This window comes from Sminthopsis crassicaudata, chromosome 3, assembly GCF_048593235.1.
Source record: "Sminthopsis crassicaudata isolate SCR6 chromosome 3, ASM4859323v1, whole genome shotgun sequence".
Taxonomy (NCBI): Eukaryota; Metazoa; Chordata; class Mammalia; order Dasyuromorphia; family Dasyuridae; genus Sminthopsis; species Sminthopsis crassicaudata.
The window spans coordinates 8,331,588-8,348,253 of record NC_133619.1 but is presented as its reverse complement, the minus strand read 5'-3'; the positions used below and the strand labels follow the sequence as shown (position 1 = coordinate 8,348,253).

The window sequence follows — 16,666 nt, the reverse complement described above, 5'->3', positions numbered from 1 at the left end:
CAGCATTCGGGACACCTGAAAGTGCCCATAATTCCAGAAAAGAGGAACAGACGGCTGGGTGGTTCAGAGGCGAGATTTCTGGACTTGGAGTCGGCAAGACTGAGATCAGATCCCTAGCTGTGTGACCCTGAGCGTGTCACTTGTCGTTTACTGGGGCTGTAAGACGAGATAATTTTCCTAAGTGCCTACTATGTGCCAGACTAGTTACTGGGGTTGTAAGACGAGATAATTTTCCTAAGTGCCTACTATGTGCCAGACTAGTTACTGGGGTTGTAAGACGAGATAATTTTCCTAAGTGCCTACTATGTGCCAGACTAGTTACTGGGGTTGTAAGACGAGATCATTTTCCTAAGTGCCTACTATGTGCCAGACTAGTTACTGGGGTTGTAAGACGAGATAATTTTCCTAAGTGCCTACTATGTGCCAGACTAGTTACTGGGGTTATAAGAGAAAAACAGCGCTTCAAGGAGCTGACTTGCTGCTGAGGCAGACACAATACACACATGGACAAGTAAATAAGGAATAAATGGGAAGGAATGGGTGGGGGCAGGGGTAACTGAGAGAATCGGGACATGTCTCGTGTTGGAGAGGATCAAAGCTGAGCCTTGAAGAGAGCTGGGGGTCCAAGAAATGGAGACAGGAGCGGGTTGTTCCAGGAATGGGGCCCAGCCTGTGTAAAGCTGCAGGGGGGAGGGGGAGATGGGATGTCCATGTAGGAAAAAGCAAAGAGCACAGTGTGACTGCATCAAAGGAAGTGTCAGTGGGCCTTCCAGGCTGGACCCAGATTGGGAACGTTTCCATCCCGGAGGCAACAGGGAGACACGGACTTTCCCGATCAGGAAGGGAAGGGATGCCATCCTGCTTGGGCTGCAGGAATGTAACTTTGATGACTGTGTAGGGAGAGATGACAGCCCCCTCAGGAGGTTCTTTCAGCCATGTGGTGGGAGGCGTGTGAGGGAGGAGAAGGATTCCGAGGACCCGAGCCTCGGGGCCTGGGGATTGACGGGGCCCTTGATGGAAGTGGAGAGCTCGGAATCCCTTCTTGGCTGTTCTTCCTGCGTGTCTGGGTTACAGGCTCAGGGTGGAAACCTGCTCTTGACAGATGGAGGTACCTCCTTGGGAGGAGCCAGAAGGGCTCTGCGTGAGAGCTGAGGGGCCCATAAATCATTAGCTCAGGCTTCAGCGAAGTAGAATAAACAAACCTCGGGGGCAAACAGGAGGGAAGCCAGCTGCCTCGGTTTGCCTTTCCAAGGAACCAAGGCCAAGTCTGAAGTGTTTGGGGATGGGAGGGCCACAGGAGTGAGCGGGCTCTCAGGCCCCCCTGGTGATTTATGGAGAAGGGTGCAGGCTCAGGACGGTCCAGGAGAGGTCCAGGCCCACCCAGGAAGCCTCCGAGGGCCTTCCCGTGGGCACAGGGCTCCGTTCTTGATAAGCCAGGCCTCCTGGACGATCCGACTCCCTGGATGTGGTCGCTCAAATCTGTCTGGGAGGAGGAAGGGGCCCAGAGCATGGACTGGGGAGGGAAGGGAGCTGGTCAACCCCCTCGGTCACAGAAGGCCTAAGGCCATGGGGCTCCGTAGTGAGATCTGTCTCCTTGGGACCGTGGTCTAACCTTGACATGTGGTTTGCAAGCTTGCCAAGGGCCTGGTGAGACACCCTCTCCTTTTGTGGCCAGTCTCACAGCTGTGTCATTGTGTCCTGGGCATCTTCCATAGGGGCTCTCCCTTCTCGAGAGTCTGGATCTTAATCAATTAGCCACCAGCAGCAGGGTGATCCATGCTCTGAGACGTCCATAGGAGCATTCAATTACTGTGCTGGGACCCTTGAAGAGGGAGCACAGGGACACTGGTGGCCAGCCAGGGACCCCCTGTGATGCAGGCTGTGTCCTTTATGTGTGCTCCTGAGCAGCTGGCACTTGTGAGCAGAGGGCCCGGGAGGTTGTTCCAGGTAGGGCTGCCCCAGAGGTGTTTGGTGTTTGCCAGGATAATGGCCCCAAAGTGCCCACGCCTAGGAGCAGGATCACTCATTCCATGGCACAATCTGGTTTCAGCCCTTGTTGGGGCTGAGAAGTCCATGAGCTGGTGGCCCATCTTTTTTTTTTTTTTTTTTTTTAATTAAAGCTTTTTATTTTCAAAATATATACGTGGATAATTTTCAACATTCACCCTTACAAAACTTTGTGTTCTCATTTTCCCCTCCCTTCCTCCACCCCTCCCCTAGACAGCAAGTGGTCCAATATATGTTAAACGTGTGCAATTCTTCTATACGTATTTCCACAAATAGCATGTTGCACAAGAAAAATCAGATCAAAAAGGAAAAAAAAATGAGACAGAAAACAACATGCAAGCCAACAACAAATGAAAATGCTACGTTGTGATCCACACTCAGTCCCCACAGTCTCTCTCTGGGGGCAGATGGCTCTCTCCATCACAAGACATTGCAACTGGCCTGGACCATCTCACTGTTGATGAGAGCCACGTCCATTAGAATTGATCCTCATACAGTATTGTTGTTGCCGTGTACAACGATCTCCTGGTTCTGCTCGTTTCACTCAGCATCAGTTGATGTAAGTCTCTCCAGGCCTCTCTGTATTCCTCCTGCTGGTCATTTCTTACAGAGCAATAATATTCCATAACCTTCATATCACACAATTTATTCAGCCATTCCCCACTGACGGGCATCCACTCAGTTTCCAGTTTTTTCCACTACAAAAAGGGCTGCCACAAACATTCTTGCACATTCAGGTCCCTTTCCCTTCTTTAAGATCTTTTTGGGATACAAACCCAGTAGTAACACTGCTGGATCAAAGGGTCGGCACAGTTTGAGTTTAGTTCCAGATTGCTCTCCAGAATGGCTGGATGTATTCACAGTTCCACCAACAATGCATCAGTGTCCCAGTTTCCTCACATCCCCTCCAACATTCCGCATTATCTTTTCCTGTCATTCTGATCAATCTGACAGGTGTGTAATGGTACCTCAGAGTTGTCTTAATTTGCATTTCTCTGCTCAATAGTGATTTGGAGCACCTTCTCATATGACTAGAAAATGATTAGAAATTTCTTCATCTGAAAATTGCCTTTTCATATCCTTTGCGGGTGGCCAGTCTTTCTGGGCTTACAAAGCTGCAGCCTTCCAGGTAGGTAGGAGCTGTCAAAGTCTGCCCTCTGCTGGCACCTCCTCTAAGAATGCAGGATCACCCCCACATTGTCGTCTGGGGAGCAGGCTCATGGAATCACAGCCTGGAGCTGAAGGGCCGCCCCTCACTTTGTGTGTGAGGAAACTGAGGCTCAGATAGCCGACTTCTGTAGTAAGTGGCAGAGCTGAGCATTTCAATCCAGGTCCTCAGACTCCAGAACCAGCGCTATCTCTGCTGACCCCCTTGGCAGACCACTGTTGTGACTGTAGGTCTGCCCCCAGGCAAGGGCTGCAGCTGGAGTCTTAATATAGGCCATGGGGGTGCCCACCAACCATCAGTAAGTTAGCCATCGAGGCTTGTTTGGACACTTCTTTCAACACAATGGTATGCTTTGTTTATTTAAGTGACAGTTGCTAGGTCTTCCTTAAGAGTTCTTGGCAAAACAAGGCAGTGTTTAAAAATAATCCAGCCTGCTTCCCCAAATTAGCCTGTAGAGAGAAGAGAAAGAGAAATGGAGAAGAGAAGGAAAGAGAGAGAGATAGAGGGAGAGAGAGACAGAGGGAGAGACAGAGGGAGAGGGAGGGAGGAAGGGAGGGAGGGAGGGAGAGACAGGGAGGGAGAGACAGGGAGGGAGAGACAGGGAGGGAGAGAGAAGGAGGAAGGAAGGGAGGGAGGGAGAGGGAGGGGAGAGAGAGGGAGAGGGAGGAGAGAGAGGAGAGAGAGGAGAGAGAGAAAGGGAGAGAGGGAGAGAGAGGGGGGGAGGGAGGGAGAGGGAGAGGAGAGGGAGGAAGGAAAAGGAGAGAGGGGACTATGGTGCTCCAGCTACAAAAAGGTACTTCTTGAGAGCCTCCCCCTGGGGATCCTCTGCAGTTTGAACTCTTTGCTGCATCTCCTCCATGATAAAGATGAACACACATCTCCTAGCCTCACGCTATGAACGGGATCTGAACCATAGTGTGTTCTAATCTATGGGATTTCAAACTGTGTCTCTAGAACAAGTTAAATAAAACCTTTAAATCTTTTTTCCTCTTTAAGAATTCGAAGTAATTAGTAGGAGGATGCTCAGCAATAGTTACCACTTGTTGAACCTGCCAAGGAATCTCATGGTTTACTCTCCGAGAGTAAAGCATTAATTAGATGCTTACTGTATGCCAGGTACTCTGGTAAACACCGGGGATACAAGAAAAACAGAAGACAGTTCCCACCCTTGAGAAGTTGGAAATAACGCAGAGGAGCCGATCCTGGCGGTTCACATCCTGGCTTTGCCCAGTCCTCCTGATGCATGTAGGACTTTGCACCTTAGTTTTCTCATCAGTGCAAGGGAGACGTGGGCCCTTTCATGTCTAGCCCTAGATCCCCAGGCATGACACAGCTGACATATTTAGGGGAATATTTGGCCGGAGCGTGGCCTGGAAGGTGAAATTTTGCTACCATTTAAATGCTTTTCCATAGACAACTAACAAATCCACCAGGGTCCGGTACTTGTCGGTCCAGGGTTTGACTGGGAAGCTGGGTGACCTCCAGCTGCCTCCTCAGAGGGTCCCAGAGTCCGTAAAAGAGCTCTTCGTCCCCTCAGAGTGTCGGGCGTGTGACCATTCAGGCTGAATGGTTGTGGAGGTCAGTCAGGACGCTGGGCCTAGGGACGCTGCCGGGCACAAACATCGGGAGCGAAACCCCGGTGAAGGAAGGGCATAGGCTGGGCTCCATCTCTGCTCCCTCGGGGCGGATCAGGAATCTGGGGACACCTGGGTGATTTTTACCCCTAAAGGCAGAAGTCGAGAGAGGGGGGAGCTCCCTTCTGGCCCCCCCATCCCAGACCCAGAGGCATGGGAAGTCTTATCTGCGTCCCACGGGCCCATCCCAGCGAGGACGTGGAATAGGACGGGCCTCTGGCAGTCACATAAACAAAGCGGCTGCCGGCCGCCAGGCTCCGCCGCCTCCTCCGTGAAGTGTATACTTTCCCCGGATCATTTACAGTCCCAGGGCAGCCTGGTAATTAAATCCCGACTCCTTGTTTGGAGCCTTCGCCTCAGGGGTCACGGAGTCAACGTTTTCACTAGAGAAGCTTCCTCAGGCAGTGTCGGAGTGGAAGGGAAAGTCTCTCCAAGAATCCCCCGCCCCCGCGGGCTCCCCAGCCCTGGGGGCTGCCCCCCTCCACTTCCTGTTGTTGCTGCCCCGTCCTGCCGAGCGCTTGGCCAATGACCTCATTCTCCCGGAGCGGCCGCGCCTGGACTCCCCCAGCCTCCCATTCGGCCTCCTTTCCCAGCCCGGCCTGTTTCTCACCCAGCTGGGGGTCAGCCCGGCGTCCACGCCCGGCCCCGTCCTGGGCGCGCTAATGTCGGAGGGGGTGCCCCAGACGCCCAAGGCACCGTCCCTGCCCTGGGTAGTAACGGCCAACCGTCAGGCAGGCACCAGGCATTTATTGTCCCTTCTCTTAACGCCAAGCAGCACGCTGGAGACATAGAGAAGGAAAATAAAAAAAATAAATAAAAAAAAAAAAAAAAAGGAGTTCCCGTCCTCAGTGGACTTCTGTTCTTGTGGGGGAGACCATATGTAAAGAGGAAGGCTCATGGTCCTGGTGCAGGGGCGATGCTGTGGAAGGATTCCTACAGAAGATGGCATTATGAGACAAAAAAGAGCTCCTGTCCTCAGTGGACTTCCGTTACAATGGGGGGAAACCATGGGCAAAGAGTAAGGCTCATACTCCTGGTGTAGGGGCGCTACTATGGAAGGATTCCTACAGAAGATGGGATTTTGAGACAAAAAAGAGCTCCAGTCCTCAGTGGACTTCTGTTCTCATGGGGGAGACCATATGCAAAAAGGAAGGCTCATAGTCCTGGTGCAGGGGCGATGCTGTGGAAGGATTCTTACAGAAAATGAGATTATGAGACAAAAAAGAGCTCCCGTCCTCAGTGGGCTTCCATTCTAATGGGGGGAGACTATACGCAAAGATATATCCTAGTGCAGAGGCGCTGCTGTGGAAGGATTCCTACAGAAGATGGGATTTGGAGCTGAATCTTCAAAAAAGCCATGGGATCTACGAGGTGAAAGTGAAGATTTCCTGGCAGGGCGGAGGGAAGATTCCAAGTTCTCTAATGGGAGATGAACATCAAGTTTGAAAATAAGAGCAAGGAAAGCAGAGTGAGGAAGTGGATTTCATGGAGAAGTGTAAGGGGATCAGCTAAGGGGTGCCCTTAGTGCAGAGTGCTAGAAAGACATCTTCCCCCAATTCAAATCCGACCTCAGATCCTCACTAGCGAGTCACTTAGCCCTATGTATCTCAGTTTCCCCATCTGTCAGATGAGTTGGGGAAGGAAATGGCAAACCACTCCAGTATCTCTGCTGAGAAAACCCCAAATGGGGTCATGAAGAGTTAGGACTGGAAAAAATGACTCCATAACTCTGGATGGAGTAAAGTGGATAAAATGTTTATTGAATGGAATTGAAAACTGGAAAGGCCAATTTATAAAACTCTTTAAAGACCAAAAAGAAGATTCTAGACGATCCTAGAGATAATAAGGAGCCGCTGGGATTTATTGAGTGATGGGTGATGAAAGAGGATGCAGTCGGACTCTGTTTTAGGAAAATCACTTTGCAGCTGAGAGGAGGAAGATTTGAGCTAGGAAAGACAAGGCAGAAAGATGAATGAGGGGGCTTTTGCAATACTCTAGGAGAGATGATGAGCGCCTGTCCCAGAGTGGGGGATGTGAATGGAGAGCAGGGAAAGGGGCCAGGAGGGAAGTAGAGACGACAAGGTTTGGCAAGTGACTGCATTTGGGAAGAAGGGCTTGGGGTCCAGGAGGGTAAGAAATTGAAGATGGCACCAAGTTTGCAGCCTGATGACCAGGAGATTTGCAACGTCCTCAACAATAACAGAGAAGTCTGGAAATGCTGAGGATTAGGGTGAGGGTGGGGGAAGAATAGCCATAACACCGTAATTCCTGTGAATTTTTTTATATCCAGGGCCTCACTGGGCTCTTATCACCACCCAGGAAGATACAGGCTTGTGGTTGTTTTTGTTTAAATCGGTATTGTCGTTTTACAAAAAAAGAAACTGAGACTCAGAAGGTGAGATCCCAGCGCTCTGCTTTTCAGCCACAAACCCTGTCTTCGGGCGGTTCCCCTCAGATCCCCAAGGTGCTTCACAGGCCAGATTGAGGCAGGCACCCAAGGGTTAATGGAACAGGGCCCTGTCTGTTTTATATTTGTCTGTGCAAGGAGGTGCCTCTGGTTTTCTCTCCCCCAGGGAGCCCTCCCATCTCCTTCCCCAGCAGACTTGATGAGTGGTCTTCAACACTGCATACTTTGTGTCTTCATTAGTCAGTGTGAGTGAGCAATCACACCTTCAGTGTGAGCTCCCTGCTGGCTCAGCGTGAGCTTCCAGGTGTCATGGCGCAAGGGATCATGGAGGCACCCATTAGCTGCACCTTTTAGATCCTCCCTAAAGCTGGAGGCTCCCCTATTTCAGTTCCATTAAATGCCAGCCAATCATTAGCTCACAGAACTGCCCCCTCCCAGAGGGTGCCGAGCATTTGTCCTGGGATTTGGCCTTGTACCTGGAGACTCTGCCTGGTGGCTGGATATTGTGTCAAGCATAGACCCAGGAAAAAAGTGAGGATGAAGGAGAGGAGGAGAGAATAACAGCAATCAGGAAAGAGGGGGCCAGAGGGAAAGACCCAGGGGGAAACAGGACCCAGAAGATCCAGGAAGGAGCAGAGGTGGGAGAATCACAGAGACCCATGAGCCCAGCCTGAATCTGAACAAAAAGCCTCTCAGCCACAGGCCAGCTCTGTGTGAAGACCACCTGGGGCAGCCTGGAGGGCAGCTCAGACCGTTGGGAGGTTTCTCCTGACATTCAAAGACCTCCTCTCTGCACCTCTCCACCATTCTGTTCTCTACAGCCGAGCAGAGCTCAGCCCTTTCTGAACAGCACGATACTCAAGGACAGACACTATCATGTCCCCACCAAGTCTTGCCCTTTTCCAGTCAAAGCATCTCAAACTTCTCTGACCATCCTTGCATGGCTTGTTCCTCAGCCCTTCACTTCCACCTCTGGAGCAACCCCCCTTCTCAACCTTGTCTAGTCATAGCCCAGACCCAGTCAGATCCAGTACCTGGGTCCTATGAGCTTTTCCTTTCTCTTAGCCAATGCTGGGACCACCATGGCACTGCCTGCCTATCTCCAAACCTCACTTCCTGCACCTTCCACTGAGGGCTCCCTGAGTGTTATCTTCTGTGAGAATGAGGGCAGGGTCTGCTCTCTTTGCTCTTCTTCCTGTCCCCAGCTCTTGAGGAACAATGATTGGGACGAAGAGCTTAATAGATGCCTTTTTTTCTTTACCAATCTCCCTCCTTCCTTCCTTTCCTCACTCCTTTCCTCCCTTCCTCCCTTCTTTCCTCTCTCCCTCCCTTCCTTCTTTCCTCCTCTCTTCCTCCCTTGTTTCCTCCCTCCCTCCCTCCTTCCTTTCCTCCTTTCTTTCCTCCCTTCTTCCCTCAAACTGGACATTGCCTTCCTGTTTAGCACCAAGTGCTTTGCTCAAAGCAAACTGACCTTTGTATATGTGAAAATATTAGCAGTACTTATGATTATCACTATTTTTAGGTAATTTAAAAGGAAGGCATAGGTGAGCTGAGCGTGATGAAGAAATTCTAAAAAATAGAACTGTATAGAAAAGGATAGAAGGAGTAAATGACCTCATACAAATGAGATGCAAGAGAAAAAAATTGATACAGAAGCTAGTGGGGGGAGGGTGGTAGTGCTGGACCTTACTCTCATCAGGTAATTATAGCTTAGTATGTGAATGGGGGAAATTTACCCATAAACCAAGAAGGGATAGCAGGCTAAAAATTTGAATTCAGTAATATGTTGATTTCAGGAAACAAAAATGAGAGATATACATAAAGATAAAGAGCTGGAGCAGAATTTGATATGTAAAAAAGCAGGGATAATAATTTTAATTTCAAGCAAATTTAAAATTAAAATAGATTTAGTCAATAGTGAAAAATAGAGAAACTATTCTGTCAGAAATATTATTCAATATTATTTTGGATCATTTAAAATACCTAGACAGTATAAAATACCTGTGGGTACTTGCCAAAACAGACACAGAAACAATATGAACATAAACAGAAAACATTTTATGCAAATTAACTCAGATCTAAATAACTGAAATAACATTTTTGATCCTGAATAAAGTCAAAATAATTTAAAAAATGTTACCTAATATATTTACTCAATATCATTTCAATTAAATTGCTAAGAAATTATTTTACTGAGAAAAAATAACAAAGTTCATTTAGAAGAACAAAATATCAAAAACTTCAAAGAAACTAGGAAGAGATGTAAAGAAAGTAGATTTCAGCAATATCAAACAAACTATGTTATAAGGAAGAGCTTTGATTATTTTAAATTAAAATTTCTTCATATAAATGAAAGCTATGTATCCAAGAATAAAAGGAGTATAGAAAATTAGTTTTTGAAAAAAACATAATCTTGTAAGATATGATTGGATTGGAATATAGCTGTGGTGAATGATGAGTTGGTTGAAAACATAGAACTACTTAGACTTTATGAAGGAAGATGCTATCCAACTTCAGAGAAACAGATGATGTGAAGAAATAAGAATAGTATGGCTTTAAATATATATAGGGTGTGTGTGTGTGTGTGTGTGTGTGTGAGTGTATCTAGGTGAATATTTATATATTATATGTATATATACACATGCCTAATTATAAATTTCTTTAGAATGGGGAGGGGTGGGGAAGGGAGAGGGGGAAAAGATAAAAAGTGCCCAGCAAAGTACAAAAGAAAACCACAGGGAAGGGGAAAAAAAAGCCTTTATGTAGTATTTATTATATGGGTTTTCATGAAATATGTAGATATGTAGTATTCATTATATGGGTTTTCTTGAAATATGTAGTATTCATTATGTGGGTTTTCTTGAAATATGTAGTATTCATTATGTGGGTTTTCTTGAAATATGTAGTATTTATTATATGGGTTTTCTTGAAATGGAAATTTATTGTTTTATATTGAATCCTTTCTTATGGTCTGCTGTATAAATAACATTTTTTTTCTTTTCTCTTTTGTACTTAAGTTTAAAATAAAACTATTTACAAAAAGCTCTACCAAAAAACCATCCATTGGATTGGTTCTAGCAAATCAAAGCATGCTAAGTAGAAATGAGATGGTGATCCTGCTATTCCCATTTTACAGTTAAGAAAACTGAACCTCTGAGGGGGAAACAGGGTGGCTTGAGGTTTAACAGAGTGAATAAGTGGCAAAAATGGGATTTGAATCCTTGCTCTATTCCATTCCAGAACTCTAACATCCACAATTCTTTTCCAGGTAGATAGAGTCAAGTGCTACTCCCAAGCCAGCTACACTGGCCTGCTTTCTCAGAAACGTTTATCTCTGATCTCTGGGCCTTTGTCCAGGTTCTCCCCATGCCCTGAACATACTTAGTCCTTCCTTCTGCCTCTTGCCACCTCCTACAAGAAGCTTCTCCTGATTGACATACTTGCAATTGCTTTCTATTCCCTTATTCCCTTTTCTTCTCTGTGGATGGGGGCACTCCCTAGGAACATGTGAATTCTTTGAAGCTTTTTTTTTTTTTTTTTTTAAATTGCTCACATGGGTCCCTGTATCTAGACTTTCTTGCATATGGTATGTACTGAGTAAATGTCAGCACAACGCCTTGTTATGAGGTAAGTGCTTAATGATGCTTTTTCATTCATTCATTCACTCATTCATTCAGTTGAGCACAGAGTACTGACAGATTGCCCCAAATCCCAAAGAAAAATTATTCTTCTTTCTGATTTAATTCTACCACTTCTTTCTTCAGCCTTGTAAATAAAAAAGGCTCTACAAATATGAAAAAATATTTTTTTAACTAGTATTAGGGCAATTTCCCCTGGGCTAAAGTTTTCTCAGTGTATGTGAGACCACAGTGGGGTTCCACCACTGCCTTCGTGTGGTCTGTGGGCTATTTTCTTTGGGTATTAGTTCTTAACCGGATAGCTCTGCAATTCTGTAAGGACCTCTGGCATCCTCAACATCAGGATTCTTTCCATTGACGCAGATGGAAACCCTACCATGCCTGGGCAGAGCTTCTTTATGAGTCACTGGAGCCCAAGTCTCCATCGCCAGCCTCTGGTGACAGACCTCTCCCCAGTGAATTTGGCTAGCCCTTGAGTGGCAAGAGCAGCGCTCTACGGGGGTCTTAGAGGGATCCGCCATGCTTATGGAGCTCGGGGGACCTCCACACCCAGGAATGTCCTGGAGTCAGTTCCAATGGCAAGTCAACAGTTAAAGTGTTGATGTGAGCACTTCTACCTCAGCAATGAGCAAATGTTCCAAACTGAGGCTCGGTATATTGTTTTGGGGATTGTCTAGACTTAAGAAAATGATGGAAAAATATTAATAGTATCGATTAATTGTTATTTCCGAGAGCTCATGCTCCAAAGGGGTACTCTCCTGGGAAGGGATAGAGGGCAGAGACATGATCTGTACAATGAGGGGGTTGGCTTAGATAATCTCTGACTTCCCTTCCAGCCTCAGTTTCCCCTTCTGCCCATTTCCCTCTCCTAGTGCTCTCATGAAAATACGAAGTTCTCATCTTGGGACAAATTCTGCACCAGGGAAGGTGGTTCCTGTGACGACCCTTTGCATTCTCCACTTCCCAAGTGTATGGAGAAGGGTTCTGTCATTATTGCCAGTGGGTAATAGAGGGTCTCCAGGTCACAGAGGCACAGAGAGGTTTCCGAACTGAGTCGCACAGCTTGTTAGGGCCAGCACCGAGACCTTGCCCCTGGCTCGCATCTCTCAGGCCAGTGATCTGATCCCCCTCCTTTCCTACTCAGTGTCTCTGTTGATGTTCCATCCGGCGGTGGCAGGGGTGACCGGCTCCACGGGCCAGGAGGTGACCCCAGAGTGCTGACCGGGAGTCTGAGGCCCCATCAGTTTCATGAATTTTAGACTGACCAAGTCCTTCAGAGTACATTATTTCATCTGAGCCTCACACCAATCTGGTGAATAAATCTCTTATTATCTTCAGTTTGTGGATGAGGAAACTGAGGCACACAGATTGCGAGTGACATGCCCTAGATCACTCGGGGCATAGCAGCATCCATCTTTAGCTGGTGGAAGCTCGGAGAAGTGGAAAGTGGGCGTGGCCAGAAGGGGGCAAGTTCAAGTCCGTGGAGGGGGGAGTGGCCGAGCCGGGCCCATCGCGGATGTCTCCACGCCCTCAGCCTCTGTGGGGTTGAGTGTGGTAATAAGGACCAGGACCAAGTGGAAGAAGGCCCTAGACACAAGGAGGGTATTGTTCCTCCGGCGTGGCTGGAGGCCAAAAATAATGGGCGGGTCGGAGCAGCAGCTGGCAGGTCCCCGGGAGGCTGGGAAAGTGGCGGCTGCCAGGATGCGCCCGGTGGGGAGCGAGGGGGACAAGAAAGGGATGGACTTGGAGCACAGACGCCAGGGGAGAAGAAAGGGCCGAGGCCTGGGAATCCGCAGGCAGGGACATCCCGCAGGTGGGGGGCACACGCTTGGCCCTTTATTCCAGGAAGGGGCTGGAGAAAAGGGGGGGCGTCTGGGAAAGAGGAGTTAGGAGGGCTCCTGGGAGATTTCCCCTTCCAGCTCCTTTGCCACGGTGAATAGCGGAGGCTGGAATTGTGGGACACAGAGGAAGCTGCTCGCTCCCCTCCCCGGCCCTCTTTCAGGGAAAAAGGGAAGTCGCATTCACATGCAAATCCCTCCCTGGCAGCAGAGAGATGTGGGCAGCCCAGGGCTCGGGCGCCCGGCCAAAGCAGGGAGGGGAATAGCCCAGGAACTGGTAGGCAAGGACAATGGGGATGTGGAGCTTCCAGGCTGGGGAGGAGGGGGAGGAACGCAGAACTCACTCCCAGGGTCGCCCCTCTTGGAGGAAGGAGAAAGGATCTGGGAGGGGGAAGCATCGCCAGGTACCTTGCTGCTTACAGATGGTTTGGGGGGGCTGGGGAAACAAGGGGGGAAGGGGAACAAGAAATGACGGTAATTCCCAGCCAGAAAAGATAGAAAGAGTGCTGGTCTAGAACCACGGGATTCTGGGTTTGAAACTCAGTTCTGTTACCTTCTACCTTCAGCAAGCCAGTCAATCTGTGTGTGCCTCAGTTGCTAGAAAAGATAAAGAGTGCTGGTCTAGAACTAGATTCTGGGTTTGAAACTTCTATCTATATCACTTTAAACAAGTTAGTCAGACTATGTGTGCCTCAGTTCCCTCATTTGTCATATGAGGAAGATGAACTTGGTCATTTCTGAGGTCCCTTACAAACCATTAATCTGTATTCCTATAATCTCTCCTTTCTCAAATTTCACTGCAAAACCAGCCACTTGCTGGCAAATATTTAACAAAATACTATCCAAAAACTCGTGACATATTTCAGTATAATTTGTATTCCTCCATATTAGACCAGCCTTGGAAAGTGTTCAACAGCTCTTTCTTTTTATGAAGAAAAGATTCCAGTTCTGACTTGTGTTAGTAATGTTTGTTTTTTGCTAAAAGGAGGAAATATTCACTGTTGGAGGGGTTATGGGAAGACAAGCATACTAATACATTGTTGGTGTACCTGTCAATAACTACAACAGAGGCACAGAGAAGTTTCAGAACTCAATTGCACTAAATGGCAATACCTTTTGACCCAATCTTATTTCTGAGATCATATGAAGGGTCCCAAAGATACCAAAATATAGCATCACTTTTTGTTTCAGAATTAGTAACAAAATCGATACCTCTGATTGAGGAATGGCTAAACAAATTATGGTGCACGAATCTAATGGAATATGATTGTGCATACAAGAAATAATGAATACAGAGAAGCCTGAGAATATCCACATTCTATGATGGATGGTCAAGTAAGCAAGAGCAAGAGAGCCACAGACTTAGTGTCTGCAATAATGCAAGTGGTAAGAACAAAAAACCCTCAAGAAACGTAAAATGCTGTGAAGTTACAAAGGCCGGAGTTGGCTCCAAAGAAGCAAGATCCTTTGCAATGATCATGATTGATCATGATTCCTGAGAGATCCCTCAAAAGAATCATTAAAGAAGTGGCTGGTGAGCATCCTTCTCCCCAAAAGCTTAATTGGCATTGTTAATATTTTATTATCATTTTCTAAAGTCTAGGTCATCATCCAAACAATCCTTCAAGCACTCATCAATGACCTGTTTGGATTTCTGATGTATAAATGCTCATCCTGAAAATTTAACAGGCTAAAAAGCTGATTTGAGATGGCTCCAGAACCCCACCAGGAGAACATTTTCTAGATCTCCTCTATCGAAGACAGGCTGATACAGTGGAAAGAACTATAGATTTGGAGTCAGCTTTTCTGTGTCTATATCTCCCCCTTCCCCAACAGACTTAATCTTTCTTTGATTTTGGGAAACCTCTTTTGGCTTCAAGTTTTCTCCAAAACTTGAAGGCAAAAGAGATTTCCCAAACCTCTAAAGTTCTCTAAAGTCCCTTCTGACTTAAATTGTGGTCCTATCATTTTTGACCTCCTCCCTCTCTCTTTAATAATAAGTTTACATAATAATAACATTTATATGATGAATTTAGACTTTAAAGAACTTTACAAATATTACCTCATTTGAAACTTATAACAACGTTGGGGAAGTAGATGCTATTATAATCCCCATTTTACAGATGAAGAAATTGATTCAGACACAGATCATATAGCTAGCAAATGTTTGAGGCAGAATTTGAACTCGGGACATCCTAACTCTTATGTCCAAAATTCTTATTTTTTTATAATCATTTATGAATCACTTGGGGGTAAACAATAATTTTAATTGGTTTCATATTTCGACAGTAATGATTTTGCATGTGTGTTTCTATTTATAGTAGGCTGATTCAGAAGGTCTGAGCTTGACCGGATGAAAAGGAACCAAATCCTTAGCTTTGGATCGTTTGAGTCCCAGATTTTGCACTATCCATACTCACACCTTAATGGCTCTCTATTGTTGTGATTTTAATTCTTTGATTTGGAAATAAATATTGAGTTGAGTAAATGTACTTCATAAGAGAGCATATTTCAATGACTGGTAAAGATATTGCAGTGGCTTTTGGGTAGGAGATTTTAATGATCATTTAAAGCGACATAGAAATAGAATCAATTTCACTTCAGTGCAAAGAAAAATTTGGCCAAAAATTATCAAGAAGTGTTAAACTTTTTCTCTGAAATAGAAAGAAATCCTCAGAAAACAAGGGATCTGGAGGGATTGTCATTTCTCTAAAGTGTGACATTGGCTTCCTGAGGTTGGAACAACTGCAGGACCAATATAAAAATAGCACTGAGATGAAGAAAAATATTTGTCATGAATTAGAAGACAGTACCAAGGTCGAATGCTGAAGATTGGCAAAAGATTATTCCTACCGATGAAATTAACTTTTTCATGTAAGTCTCAACATAAACCATTACCAGAAAAAGTCCAAATGATGGTGAAAGGGCATCTTTAGGAGAATGTAAACCATCTAGGTCCTCAAAGCTTGTTTTGGAGATGTTTTACTTCCAGGGGGTTAGGGATCTTGTCTCTCCAATGATTGCTGTTCTAAGAAGCAGTATTTTTCCAGAATTATAGAAATTCCAAAAGAGTGAGAACAGGCTATAGCATGACCATGCCATATGTCATAGAAACTTAAGAAATTTATCCAAGAGATGGAGAGGAACATGATTCAATTGTTCAGGAACTTATTTGATTTCAATCACCACTGAATCATTCATACCAGACTTAGAGAAAATAGCATTTCCTAATGTGTAATTAAGTATTTCTGTGCCACATTGTCAAGTCATGTAAAGCTAACGATGCGGAAAAGGGAGAGAAGGTTGAATATTTAAAAGTTTTAAAGTATAAAAGTGACCATGTTTACTGCATAAGTTAAAAAAAGGAATTATTTGAAAGTTTCCTTTAAAATCTGTGTACCTCCGTATAGCGTGATTGTGTCTGTTGTATCACCTCAGTAGAAAATAAAGTCCTGTGGGTTTAACATTTTTTGTGACGCCTTTTTCTAGAAGAGTAGGGACACCATTGGTGCTTAATAAACAGTGGATTTTGATTCGAGTCATAGATTCGTGGGTACTTAAGAGTTGCAAGGAGTCTTTACATCTAGCCTAAATCTTTGCTTTTATAGATATGGAAACTGAAGGCTAGGGGAGTGAAGAGTTTGCACAAGGTAAATCCCCCCACCCCCCAACAAATAAGGAACACGCACTTAGATCATCCTAACTCAGTTCCTTCTTCTGTAAAGCAGAGGGTATGGGGACACCTCCTCTAGTTACTCTAGTCTTGTTGGGTGGAGAATACTTTGTAAACCATAGAAATGAGATCAATGTCACACAAATACTAGCTACTCTTCCCATAATTGTCATTGTTCCCTGGGCTATCTTCTCTTTTTATTCAGCTCCCTAATTGAAATTTAAAGAACCAAAGTTTGCAGACATCCCCCCTATCATTTTACTGGATCAAGAGGCCAGCATGGCGAACTAGCCTTGGGATC

General features: G+C 45.9%; 1 protein-coding gene across 4 annotated transcripts in view; it reads right to left on the bottom strand.

Moving 5' to 3' along the window:
- The window catches only part of MASP1 (MBL associated serine protease 1), a 91,221-nt gene that overhangs the window by 51,926 nt on the left and 22,629 nt on the right, over positions 1–16,666 (bottom strand). The gene's annotated exons all lie outside the window — the stretch shown is intronic.